This window comes from Garra rufa, chromosome 2 (assembly GCF_049309525.1).
Source record: "Garra rufa chromosome 2, GarRuf1.0, whole genome shotgun sequence".
Lineage (NCBI taxonomy): Eukaryota > Metazoa > Chordata > Actinopteri > Cypriniformes > Cyprinidae > Garra > Garra rufa.
This window is the reverse complement of record NC_133362.1, coordinates 38,709,676-38,722,465: the sequence shown is the minus strand read 5'-3', so window position 1 is coordinate 38,722,465 and position 12,790 is coordinate 38,709,676.

The window sequence follows — 12,790 nt, the reverse complement described above, 5'->3', positions numbered from 1 at the left end:
AGTTTTCTCTAACAGTGTCTAATGAGGTTTTGACAGGTTTCTAATGATTGGTTTTTGACAGAATCCATGATGCCATGTATCTGAACAAGATTTCCAGGACCTAAGGCAGACAGTATTTTTATCCGTGGGCATGGGTTACTTTTTATCCCTGTTTGCACCAAACCCATCTGGTGGGTTTGTTGCCAAAAAGCTCATTTTTTAGTTTCGTCTGACCATAGAAGCCAGTCCTGTTTGAAGTTCCAGTCGTGTCTGACATGTGAATATGATGGAGTTTGCTTTTGGGCTAGTGAGGAAGATTATTCCTGAAACCCTCTGGAACAACATGTGGCGATGTAGGGGCTGTTTGATAATCTTATTTTAGGCTTTCTGACCACAAGACTCAACTAATCTCTGCAATTCTCCAGCTGTGATCCTTAGAGAGTCTTTGGCCACTCAAAGTTTCATCCTCACCGTGTATTAGGATGATTTAGACACACGTCCTCTTCCAGGCAGATTTGTAACATCTTTAGTTGATTGGAACTTCTTAATTATTGCCCTGATGGTGGAAATGGGGATTCTCAATGCGTTAGCTATTTTCTTATAGCCTATTTCTTTGCTTTGTGAAGCTCAACAAACTTGTTCTGCACATCAGAACTACGTTCTTTGGTTTTACTCCTTGTGGTGGATGATTAAGGGAATTTGGCCTTTGTGTTCCTCATATTTATAATCTTGTGGAACAAAAAGTCATGGCTGGACAATTTTATACTCCTAGCCAACCTTGTGTGCTAAAAAAAAAGATTGTAATATGAATGGGAATATGCTTCAGAGATATTTTACTTCTTGGGGTGCCAATAATTGTGGCCAACGTGTACTAGAGAAAAACATTTATTTCATAATGAGATTCCCCCCCCCCCCCCCCCAGTTTCCATCCTTTACTTCAATGAGTTAGAGTTTTGTGAAGTTTTTGAATTAAAGATCTAAAGAATAAACGATGCAGGTTTATTTTCACAGCCACCTTTTGCTCATATTTACCAAGGATGCCAATATTAGTGGAGGGCACTGTATATACGTTCATAAAGATGATTGACAAGACTCCTCCCGAAACTACGTTTGGAACTTTATTAGAATGTCTGTTTGGGAAAAATCATAATAAAGTGTGCAAATAATAAGCAGATAGTCTACTAATGACTGCTAGTTGATATGTGGCTGTAAGAAAAGAGCTAAAGCATTGAAAATCTCTATTTCCACCATCAGGGCAATAATTAAGAAGTTCCAATCAACTAAAGATGTTATAAATCTGTGTCTATATCGTCCTAATGCATGGTGAGGAGGAGAGTTTGAGTAGCCAAAGACTCTCCAAGAATCACAGCTGGAGAATTGCAGAGATTAGTTGAGTCTTGGGGTCAGAAAGCCTTAAAAAAATTCAAATAGCTCCTACATCACCACATGTTGTTCGGGAGGGTTTTAAGAAAAATCCTTCTCGCTCATCCAGAAACAAACTCCATCATATTCAGATGTCTGGAACTTCAAACGCGACTGGCTTCTATGGTCAGATGTCTTTCTGGCAGCAAACGCACCAGATGGTTTTGGTGCAAACAAGGATATAAAGTAGCCCAGGTCCACGATTAAATACACTGCTGGATCTTTAATGTTGTGGGGCTATTTTTTTGCCAAAGGTCCTGAACATCTTGTTGAGATGCATGGCATCATGGATTCTGTCAAATACTAACAGATAAGAAAATGTAAATCTGACTGCCTCTGTTAGAAATCTTATAATAGGCCATGGTTGGACCTTCCATCAGGACAGTGATCCAAAACAAATCAAAATCATCACAAACATGTGGCACTGAGCACAAAATGAAGCTTCTGCCATGGCCATCCCAATTCCCTGATCTATACCCTGTAGACAATTAGTAGAGAAGAAGCAGCAATGTGGAGCTGGGAATCTGAAGGATCTGCATTGCAAAAAATGTTTTTCTTACTTAGATTTTTTGTCTTGTTTCCAGCCAAAATATCTAAAAATTCTTAAACCAAGAAGGATTTTCTAGATGAGTAAAAATTATAGTCTTGTTTTCAGAAAAAAAAAAGGTCAAAATTAAGTGCGTTTTTGCTTGAAACAAGTAAAATAATCTGCCAATGGGGTAAGAAAAATAATCTTGTTTTCTGTTTGAAATAAGATTTTTTTTTTGCTTACCCTATTAGCTGATTATTTTGCTTGTTCTAAGCAAAAACTACCTTCATTCTGACTTGTTTTTTTAAAAAACAAATCCTTCTTGATTTAAGAATTTTTAGATATTTTGCCTGGAAACAAGACAAAAAAAATCTAAGTAAGAAAAGCATTTTTTGCAGTGTGGAAAGATTCTGTTTGAAGGAATGGTCTCTGATCTCCTGTCAGGTGTTCTCCAAACTCATCAGGGATTATAAATGAAAACTCTGCAATATGGGAGCCAATAATTGTGACCAACTTGAACTAGAGAAAAACATAAAATTTCATAATGAGATTTCCCCCATACTTTCCATTGTTTTACTTCAATAAAAGATTAGAATTTTGTGAATTTGTTAAATGGAAGATTAAAAGGACAAACAATGAAAATGTATTTTCACAGCCTTTGCTCATATTCACCAAGGGTGCCAATAGTTGTGGAGGGCACAATATATTTAATTACTAATGAAGTTATCATGAGTAGACAAAATAACCAAAATGCCTGTTCTTAATATACATCAACAAGTCACAAAGAATGAAATTCAAGATGCACAACCAATGGAAAGGTATAAACCGTATTCAAAGAAACCACAACCCAATTCCATGTGGCGTCTGAAGCCGTCGCAGATCAGAACTCTTTTAGACTGTTACGGAAGCAGCCAGTGACCGCATGAGATATCAACATCTGCTAAATCTCTACACGGATGTCTGCATTGCAATTTTTGCAAACGATTATATGGATTATTTTAGGTCTTTTTCGTTACTCCATATGCAAGATCGCTCCAGAAATGTTCAGCCAAGAGCCATCACAGACAGTTATACCCGAACACATTGCAGACACAACGAGTCGCAGCCAGACGCTGTCACACTGGCGTGAAGCACATGTCCGGGTAAGTTCGGTTGCTCAGATTACTGTAGCAAATGTGATCAACATCATTGATATGATGCTATATGCTCGTTTTTTAAGCACAATTGGATTTGACTGTAAGTTGACTGTTTATGGTAAGGCAGCCAAATCGTTTGCGGATTTGGGCCGATCTCATTCCACTTCTCCTGCCTTTGGTGGTCTGTGTTATGATGAAGAAATTAAACGGTAGTTCAGGTCCTATTACTGGAAACCTGATCAACAGCAGACGCCAAACTCACGTTTCCCCTCTTCTGACTCTTCAGTTCTCGCTCTCTTTGGGATGTCATCGGCGCTAAGTTTCCTCAAACTCGTGCACGGCCTGTGGAGGAGGAATGTAAACATGCATATGTCTCAAGACTTCCTGTTAAAACTGCGATCTTGAACTGTTCCTCTAAATAAAGCAATCAAGAGACACTATCAACATCTTAGTGTTACAATATCAACACACCGTTGAGGTGACATTGTTATTACGCCAGACCATATGTGAGGGTTGACCCGCTAAAGTTTGGGTATTGTCCTCCAATGAGACCCAACATGGGTGTTTATAATAGAACGGCCATCCTTCAGTGAGAAAAATGGAAAATTATGCAGTGTTTTCACATTAGCCGGCTTTCCTGTTTATGTTGGGGCACTCTGTGACGGTGAGCAGGGTAAGGCAAGGCTTTGATCAGGGCTTTTGCAGGGATTGGGGTGATAGAAGGGGGCATTGAAGGGGCTTTGGCCCCTGAGGGCCCCACAGTGCAGCTCAAAAGCCCTCAGAATTTGGGTCATGTCTTGGCCCACATCCTACTGCGGCTCATTTCCTGCAGTTTGATCATGACGAAAGAGCAGGTCTCGTGTTAAGGAACTATGCCTTGGATCTGGACTATCAAAGCACCATTTGGTACACAATATAGTCAACCTGCATCAATGCCAGCATTATCCAAGGCTCCAGTATAGCAGCCTAATATAATCTGAAAGAGGAGATTCAGATTTATTTCAAGACACTGAAGTAAGTTTTATTGTTTAAAGGAACCGTTCACCTGACAATTATTTTTGGATAAACTGCTCCTTTAGGATAAGATGACCAGTCACATTTTAGGAAATATGTAGGACAGATTCTGTTTTCAAATCATGAACAGAATTATACATTTGTTCTGCCATTGTTTTAAGAAATTAAGACATATATATATATATATATATATATATATATATATATATATAACCCTCTGATGCATCTAATTTTCCTAAACTAATACAAACTGACCAAACAAACAAATAAAGTAGCATTTTCATTTTATTTTATTTTATTATTTATATATTATATTTATATATTTATTTTTTAAATCAACAAGTAGTGCTATTTAGGGGAAGGGCTTAAGAAGGCATTTTTTTAATCTCCAAACGCTCATGTGATAACTGGCATCACACTACAGTGAAAGATAAAGTGATCCAGTGTTAAAGAACCAATCATTTCACACCTGCAGAGTATCCCAGCGTGCCAATCACACTCTGTTCACACTCTTCTAAATATAAACCTTAAAAATGTCCATGTCTTCTGCAGGCAATTTTCACCATGAGCCCAGTCTTCAAACTGAACTCCAATGAGAAAATGTACCTGCCATAAATACTTCTAATGGCTCATAAATATTCAAGATTTCTGCCATGAAACTGTATTTATTGGAAAAAATATTTTGTTCATATGACTGTGGAATTATTTATTACCCTTGCATAATTCTTTCTTTCAAATATGCATAAATCTGACTCAAGCCTGAAGTCTTTGAGCCTGAAGAACAAGAGCCAAGTCTTTTAAAACTATTATTTTAAATATTCCATTTAAAAACTATATTTACAAATATATCATACAGCCCAAACTGTATGAAAGTTAAGAAGTATTAAAGACCAATAACAAAGAAATATGTTAAATATACAGTATGTCACAAAAGTGAGTACACCCCTCACGTTTCAGCAAACATTTTAGTATATCTTCTCAAGGGACAATACTATAGAAATGAAACTTGGATATATATTAGAGTAGTCAATGTGCAGCTTGTAGCAGTATAGATTTACTGTGCTCTGAAAATAACTCAACATTGTCACACCCCCGGACTTTCTTGTTGGTTTTTCCCATTTTCCCCCGCAGTTCTGAGTGTTTTTGGTTTCTCCCTTATTGTCTGCACCTGTGTTTGTAATTAGTCTGTCTATTTAAGGTGTGTGTTTTCCCAGTACTCTTGTCGGTCTTTGATGTTATATGGATGTTTTCCCCTGGTGTTCCAGTGTCTACCTGTATTCCGTTGGATTTATTAAATATACGTCTTTTTATTACGTCGTTGTTCGTGTGTTCCTGTCTAATCCGTGACAGAAAGACCGACCAAAACAGTTTTTTTTTTTGCGTATTCCACCCCGTTTTGTTTACCGTTCTGTTTTTCAGTCTGTTTGTTTCCGTAATGTTTTCCCCCATGGATTCCTTCCTCCGTCCTGAATTCATCCTCCTCCGGCTGAAGCAGGGGGATTTACCGCTCGAGGGTTACACGTTGATGTTCCAGCTCGTAGCTAATACCACCAGCTATCCGGACGACGCGCTCTGTGCGTTCTATGACGCCAGTCTCAACGCGTCTTGCAGAGCGCCGTCGTCTGAGGACGGCCCTCGAGCGGACTTCGCCGCGTTTGTGGAGTGGACACTCCGGACCCAGAGCCCAGCCAGCCACCCCGACCCGTGGAGTACGAGCCCTTCATAGACGGGAAGCCCGAGCCCGGAGCGTTCAAAACTTCCGACCAGGTGCAAGAGCCGGCCTGTACATCTGCGACGGTGGAGTGCTTCGTGGAACAAGAGAGGGCGGTAGAGAGCCCTGCCCACTGCACCACCACTGGGGATGAGCATAAACAAGACTCTGGGGACTTAATTGACTGTTTTACGGATGTACCTGTCTGCCTGGATTTCCCTCCCACCCTCCCTTTTCTGTCTATACCTGAATCTCCGCTGGTTCCGCCCAGCCTTCCTGTATCCCCGTTGTCTGCTGTATGTCCCCTTGCTCACCCTCAGCCAACCATCTGTGTGGTGGGTTCGCCGCGGGTCTGCCAGTATCCATCGGTGTCATGGCTGGAGGATCCCTCACCATCGCCTCCAGCCTCAGAGTTCTGGACTCCGCCTCGGCCCTCTGACCCTGCGGCTCCACCCCGGCTCTCTGCTCCCTCGTCTCCGCCGTCGCCCGTCGGTCCACCAGCTCCACCGGGCTCCATCGTCCCTCCGGCTCCGCCCTGGTCAGTCGTCGCCCCACCTTCGCCTCTGGACTCTACTCCTCCGGCTGTGCATCGTCGCTCCGTCCCACCGGCTCAGTGGACCTCCTCCCTCCCGCAGGCACAGCCTCGGCCCTCTGTCGCTCCGGCTCTGCCGCGGACCTCCGGATCTCCATCTCCGCCTTGGTCGCCAGAGCCTTGGGTTCCGCCTTGGCCCTCCAAGATCTTCGGCTTTCCGTCTCCGCCTCGGGCCCTCCCACCACCTGCTCCGCCTCCGTCGGTCGGCCCCATGGAGTCGTCAGCCTCTCCTCCACCATGGCTCCTCCCTCCATCGGCTCCACCCTGGAATCCCATCATGGCTGGGTCCCTCCTGGCTCCTCCTGCTCCAGCCCCTTCCTGTCACCTCCTTGGCTCCTCCCTCCGTCACCACCCTGGACTCCATCTTGTGCCCTCCTCCCGGGAGTCCATCCTCCACCTAAGCCCCCTCCTAAGACTTTGTACTGTTTCCTTTTGTTTGTTTGTCAGCACGAGGACGTGCCTTCTGGGAGGGGGAGGTAATGTCACACCCCCGGACTTTCTTGTTGGTTTTTCCCATTTTCCCCCGCAGTTCTGAGTGTTTTTGGTTTCTCCCTTATTGTCTGCACCTGTGTTTGTAATTTGTCTATTTAAGGTGTGTGTTTTCCCAGTACTCTTGTCGGTCTTTGTTATATGGATGTTTTCCCCTGGTGTTCCCGTGTCTACCTGTATTCCGTTGGATTTATTAAATATACGTCTTTTTATTACGTCGTTGTTCGTGTGTTCCTGCCTAATCCGTGACAAACATGGCTATTATTGTCAAAATATCTGGCAACAAAAGTGAGTACACCCTAAGTGATAACAGCAGTATGTTGTTCAACCATGCAAAGCCACATGTCCTGTTTATCATGTTTTTGTCTGCTTCACAGGACCATACAAAGTTGTGTATTTTGTATTAGAGCAGGTAATATTAGATGCTTTAAGTACAATTCTCTCATACTGACCAGAAAATGTTCAACATGGCATCTCATGGCAAAGAACTCTCTGAAGATTTGAGAATTAGAATTGTTGCTCTTCACAAAGATGGCCAAGGCTATTAGAGGTTCAGTAACACCCTGAAACCGAGTTACACTACAGTGATCAGGGTCATACAGAGGTTTTCCAAGATGGGTTCTATTCAGAACAGGGCTTGCAAGGGTCGATCAACAAAGTTGAGCACTCGTTCTGTGCGTCAGGTGCAGAACCTGGCTTCAAAAAACTGATGCATGAGTGCTGCCAGCATTGTTTTTAAGGTTGCAGAAGTAGAAGGTCAGCTTGTCAGTGCTCAGATCATACGCCACACACTGCAACAAGTCGGTTTGCAAAGGCGTCGACCCAGAAGGAAGCCTCATCTGAAGCTGGCTCACAAGAAAGCCCACGAACAGTTTGCTGAAGACAACCTGTCCAAGAGCATGAATTACTGGAACCATGTCCTGTGGTCTGATGAGACTATAAGATAAACTTGTTTGTCTCAGATAGTGTCCAGCATGTGTGGTGATGCCCTGGTGAGGAGTACCAAAAAAATTGTATCTTGCCTACAGTCAAGCATGGTGGTGATAGCATCATGGTCTGGGGCTTGCATGAGTGAAGCTGGTACTGGGGAGCTGCAGTTCATTGAGGGAAACATGGATTCCATTATGTACTGCACATTCTGAAGCAGAACATGATGCCTTCCCTCCAGAAACTAGGCCGAACGGCAGTTTTCCAACATGATGATGATCCCGAACACACCACCAAGATGATGGGGTGGCCAAGAATGTCTCCAAACCTGAACCCTATTAAGCACCTGTGGGGCATCCTCAAGCGTAAGGTGAAGAAGCACCCATGTGTCTAACATCCATAAGCTCCGTAATGTCATTATAGAATATAGAATTATAGAGTGGAAGAGGATCCCAGCAACAACCCGTGCAGCTCTGGTCAATTCCATGCCCAGGATGATTAAGGCAGTGCCAGATAACAATGGTGCTAACACAATATATTGACACTTTGGACAAGTTCACTTAGGATTTACTCACTTTTTTGACAATAATGGCTGTATGTTGAGTAATTTTCAGGGGACACTATATCTGTGAAGTGAAGAATTCTCCTCGAAGTATGAACTATTAAGTGCTACCCAGGTTATGAACTCTCCCACCTGTTGCTTGGATGCCAATGAACATCTTAGTATTTTTAATAATAACTGTTCAAATATCTTAAATTCTGTTGCACCACTAAAGGCGAAAAAACGTAAGCATAATTCAGTACTTTGGCATAATGATACTACTCGTCAGGGCCGTGCAGAGACCTTTAAAGGGGCAGTGCCCGGTTGCATAAAGCACCTTAAGTTTTTCCCTTAAGTATGACACTTAAGGCATGATTTCCCCTTAACTAAGGGAATGACTTAAGGGTGTTGCATATAAGCCCTTGAACACTGCCCTTAGCTAAGGAAAACCGTTAAGTGTTTTACAACAGCGACGCAGGTTTTCCGTTAAAAAAATCTACTGTTGCCATGGATACGTTATTTGTTAACGCAGATAGCGGTGTAAGTTTTCACAAAAAAAACAATAACCTGGATAAGGCAAACAAAAAGGAAAAGAAAAAAAAAGCCAAATATGAAAGAGAAGGATCACACGAGACATAAACTTAAAGCGATAATTAACTTAAAACCGAATTCTGTCATTATTTACTCACCCTTGTTTCCTTCCAAACCCATAAGACTTTCATTCATCTTTGGAAAACAAATAAAGACCTCTCATTACTTCTGTCCATTTCGAGTTTTTAAGGGACTCCTGTTAATAAATCTATATTTAAATACAAAAAGACAAGATACTTCTATGCATGACGTGACATTTTATGACATTTTTATTATTTTATCATTCATACTCGAAGCCGGAGGGCGCTCTTGCGCTGACATACCAATCCCGACTCATAGAAGTATCTATGATGGAATAGCATGAATCGCTGTAGCTAAGCTGAAAGGTAAACAAAATAAATACACGATTGCGACAATATATGGTTTATGTGTCTTTTTTAAGTCATCTCCCGGTAATATACAGGAAAATACAGAAATAAAATATTACAGAAGAATCAAAATTTGAGCTATGCATGTAATTTGAGCAATGAATTACATGTGAATAAAAATGTTTAACATATAAAGTTGCCGATCGTGTCTGGTAGAATGTTTTTGGATTGAATCTGCTTGCTGCATAACACTTAAGGGAACATTTTTCGTACCTTATGTTATACTTAGGGAAATGACAAATAAGGGGCTTTATGCAACACTTAATGGATTTTAAGGGATACTTAAGAGAAATTCTAAGGGTTTATGACGTTTCACCTAAAGAAACCCTTAAATAACATTTAAGAGATATTTTATGCAACGCCCTTAAGTGTAAGTGAAATTTAAGGGAGAACTTAAGGGAAATTTACACTTAAGGGGCTTTATGCAACCGGGCACAGGTGCTCAAAGTACAAAAAGGGCATCTGAAACAAGGCATTAAAGAGCCCCTCGGGTCCATCACCTCATTGTAGGCATCCAGTTACTTATGTAACAAGTAACAATGTCATTAATAAGACAAATTATGCATTATTTGAAGTTTTAATTGCGTTTCAGGACTCAAACAACAGAATCAGTAATATTTTTTTCACTATATAAGGGTCTCCATAAATAGGGCTGTGCTCAAAACATCAGTACAGCAATACTGTACTGCATATTGTGACACATTCCTTGCTGATATGTGACCATGGACCACAAAACCAGTCATAACTGTATTTTTTTTTTTTTTTTTTTTTTCAAAATTGAGTAAATAAGCTTTTCATTGATATATGGTTTGTTATAGGACAATGTTTGTCTGTGCGACCACTAGTTGGAAACCTGGAAGCTGAGGGTGCAAAACAATCTAAATATTGAGAAAATCGCCTTAAAAGTTGTCCAAATGAAGTTCTCAGCAATATATATTACTAGTTTATGGTATATTTATGGTAGGAAATAAAAAAAAAAAATCTTCATGGAACATGATCTTTACTTAATATCCTAATGATTTTTGGCATAAAAGAAAAATATATAATTTTGACCCATTCAATGTATTTTTGGCTATTGCTACAAATATTCCTGTGCAACATAAGACTGGTTTTGTGGACCAGGGTCACAAATATGTATTATTACAGTGGCCTCTAGCAGCCAATGCTGTGATGCAGTTTTGAGAAAAAAACGGAACATAAAAGACCATTTTAATGTTTAAAAGATAAAAAAAATATTTTCCAATTTTGATTAGAAATTGTTGTTTATTAAATTGTCAAACCTAAAGATTTTCTTCTCTCTGTTAAACACAATAATAAGGAACAGCTGTTATATTAAACTCTGAGTGGTCACTATTGAAACTATATGTGGCCCCTGATGTATTGTATTGTAAGATTGTAGACAACAGGCTTTAATGCAGAGTATAGAAATAAAACAAACATATTAAGGAAGGAATTGAACAGTAATTTAAAGTAAAATGAACAGTATGGGTAGGATTTGACAATGTACGGTAGAATATTAAGACATAAAATGGCATGATTTATAATTCAGATACAGCTTCACACAAAACAAAACAAAATATCTTATACAATAAAATGTCAGCCTTTATACCATTAAAAAGGGATAAATCGAGTTTATCATTTATTATATTTATTTAAAACGTAAATATTAGCCTACTGTCTTATTTGTTTAGATTTTTAGAAGGCACATTAACTTCTTTCACATTTACAACTCTGTGTTTGCTGCATAACAACGTAGGTCGATAATTGCAATAATTTGACCATAAAGAGCGAGAAGCCCCTGTCTGCAGCCTGCAGATCGAGGCGGGGCTGAATCTGGGGCGGGGCTGCACGTGTCGCCCCGCCCACATGCCTTCTCATTGGTTGTTGGTAAATGATTAATGTTGAGATAACGTAACTCCCACAACTCATCTCATTGGTGGCAAAGTAATGACGTTGAAAATATTATGAAGTTAAGGGAAATGAAATAGCAGACAAAATAGCAAAGGAAGTTACTAAAAATAATCAAATTGATTTTACAGTTAGTATTAGAGGAACAAAAATTATTATTAAAAATAAATTAAAGAAACAATGGCAACAACAATGGGAAGAAAATAGGAAAGGACGATGGTTTCATAAGATTCAAAGGAGAGTGGGAGAAATAAGGTGTACAGGGAGGAGTAGGCGAGAAGAGACAATAATATCAAGGCTTCGGTTTGGGCACACAGGATTAAATGGAACATTACTGAAAATAGGTGAACATGGCACAGGGAAATGTGAATATTGCAGGCATGAAGAAACAGTGGAACACGTCATATTAGAGTGCAGGAAATATGAAACTGAAGACAATTGACCTTATGCACGGAGCGTAATATGGAATTACCCATATAACCAAAAGATGGCAGCAGAGGATTATTTATTATGCAGCTGCCTTTTATACTCCCTATATTTTTCAAGACGTCTTGCTTTTCGATTTATTATAAAATTACTAGTATAATAAATTGTAGAACTTTTACCGTCCTTAAGTATATAGTATAGTAAGTGCAGAAAATCATTAAACTCACACACAAACAGCCTATAAGGGTGAATTATTTAAATACTAATATATATTTCACTACAAATGCATTAAATAATTATGGTATAATAATTAAATAATGCACACAATATGAATCGATAGGAATATGAAATATTTTATAAAATTTAATAACATCTTTTAAGTTTTATCTTGAACTCTAAAATCTATTGATCTATATATTAACCATACTTGTTCCCACTGTAGTTTTGTTACTCTAAATTTAGTCTGAATCATTTAAGCTCTTTTTTGCCATCAGCTTCAGCAAAGTGTAAATATTTCTCAGAGTTAATAACACAAAACAGCTATAAGCCAAACATTTTATTTTCTGCCATTGAGACTGCACTTCATCCAAAAGTTAATCCTTTTCCTGAGGTATCTGTCACTTTATGCGAGAATTTTGCAGTTTATTTTAATGATAAGATTTCTGAAATAACAGCTACATTGTCAATGTCATCATACAAATTGGTTGACGCTCCATACTCTGGTTCTATTTGGTCTGAATTTGAGTCTGTGAACCTGAACACCTTGATTAGGACTATGTCTAGTCTGAAATCCACAATGTGTCCCCAGGATGTTATTCCACCACGCTTTCTCAGGCAGATTATTGACACTGTTGGCTCTGATCTGCTGTCTGTTATTAATAAGTGTCTCAAAACTGGGACTGTTCCCCATGATTTCAAACTTGCTACAGTGAGACCTCATCTTAAAAAAAATCAAATCTCGACTCCACACTGCTGTCTAACTTTCGTCCCATTTCAAATTTGCCTTTTTTATCTAAAATCCTTGAGAAAGTTGCTTTAAACCAACTTCAGTCATATTTTTCTTATAATTCTATTAAATCTATATTAAATCTTGCCAT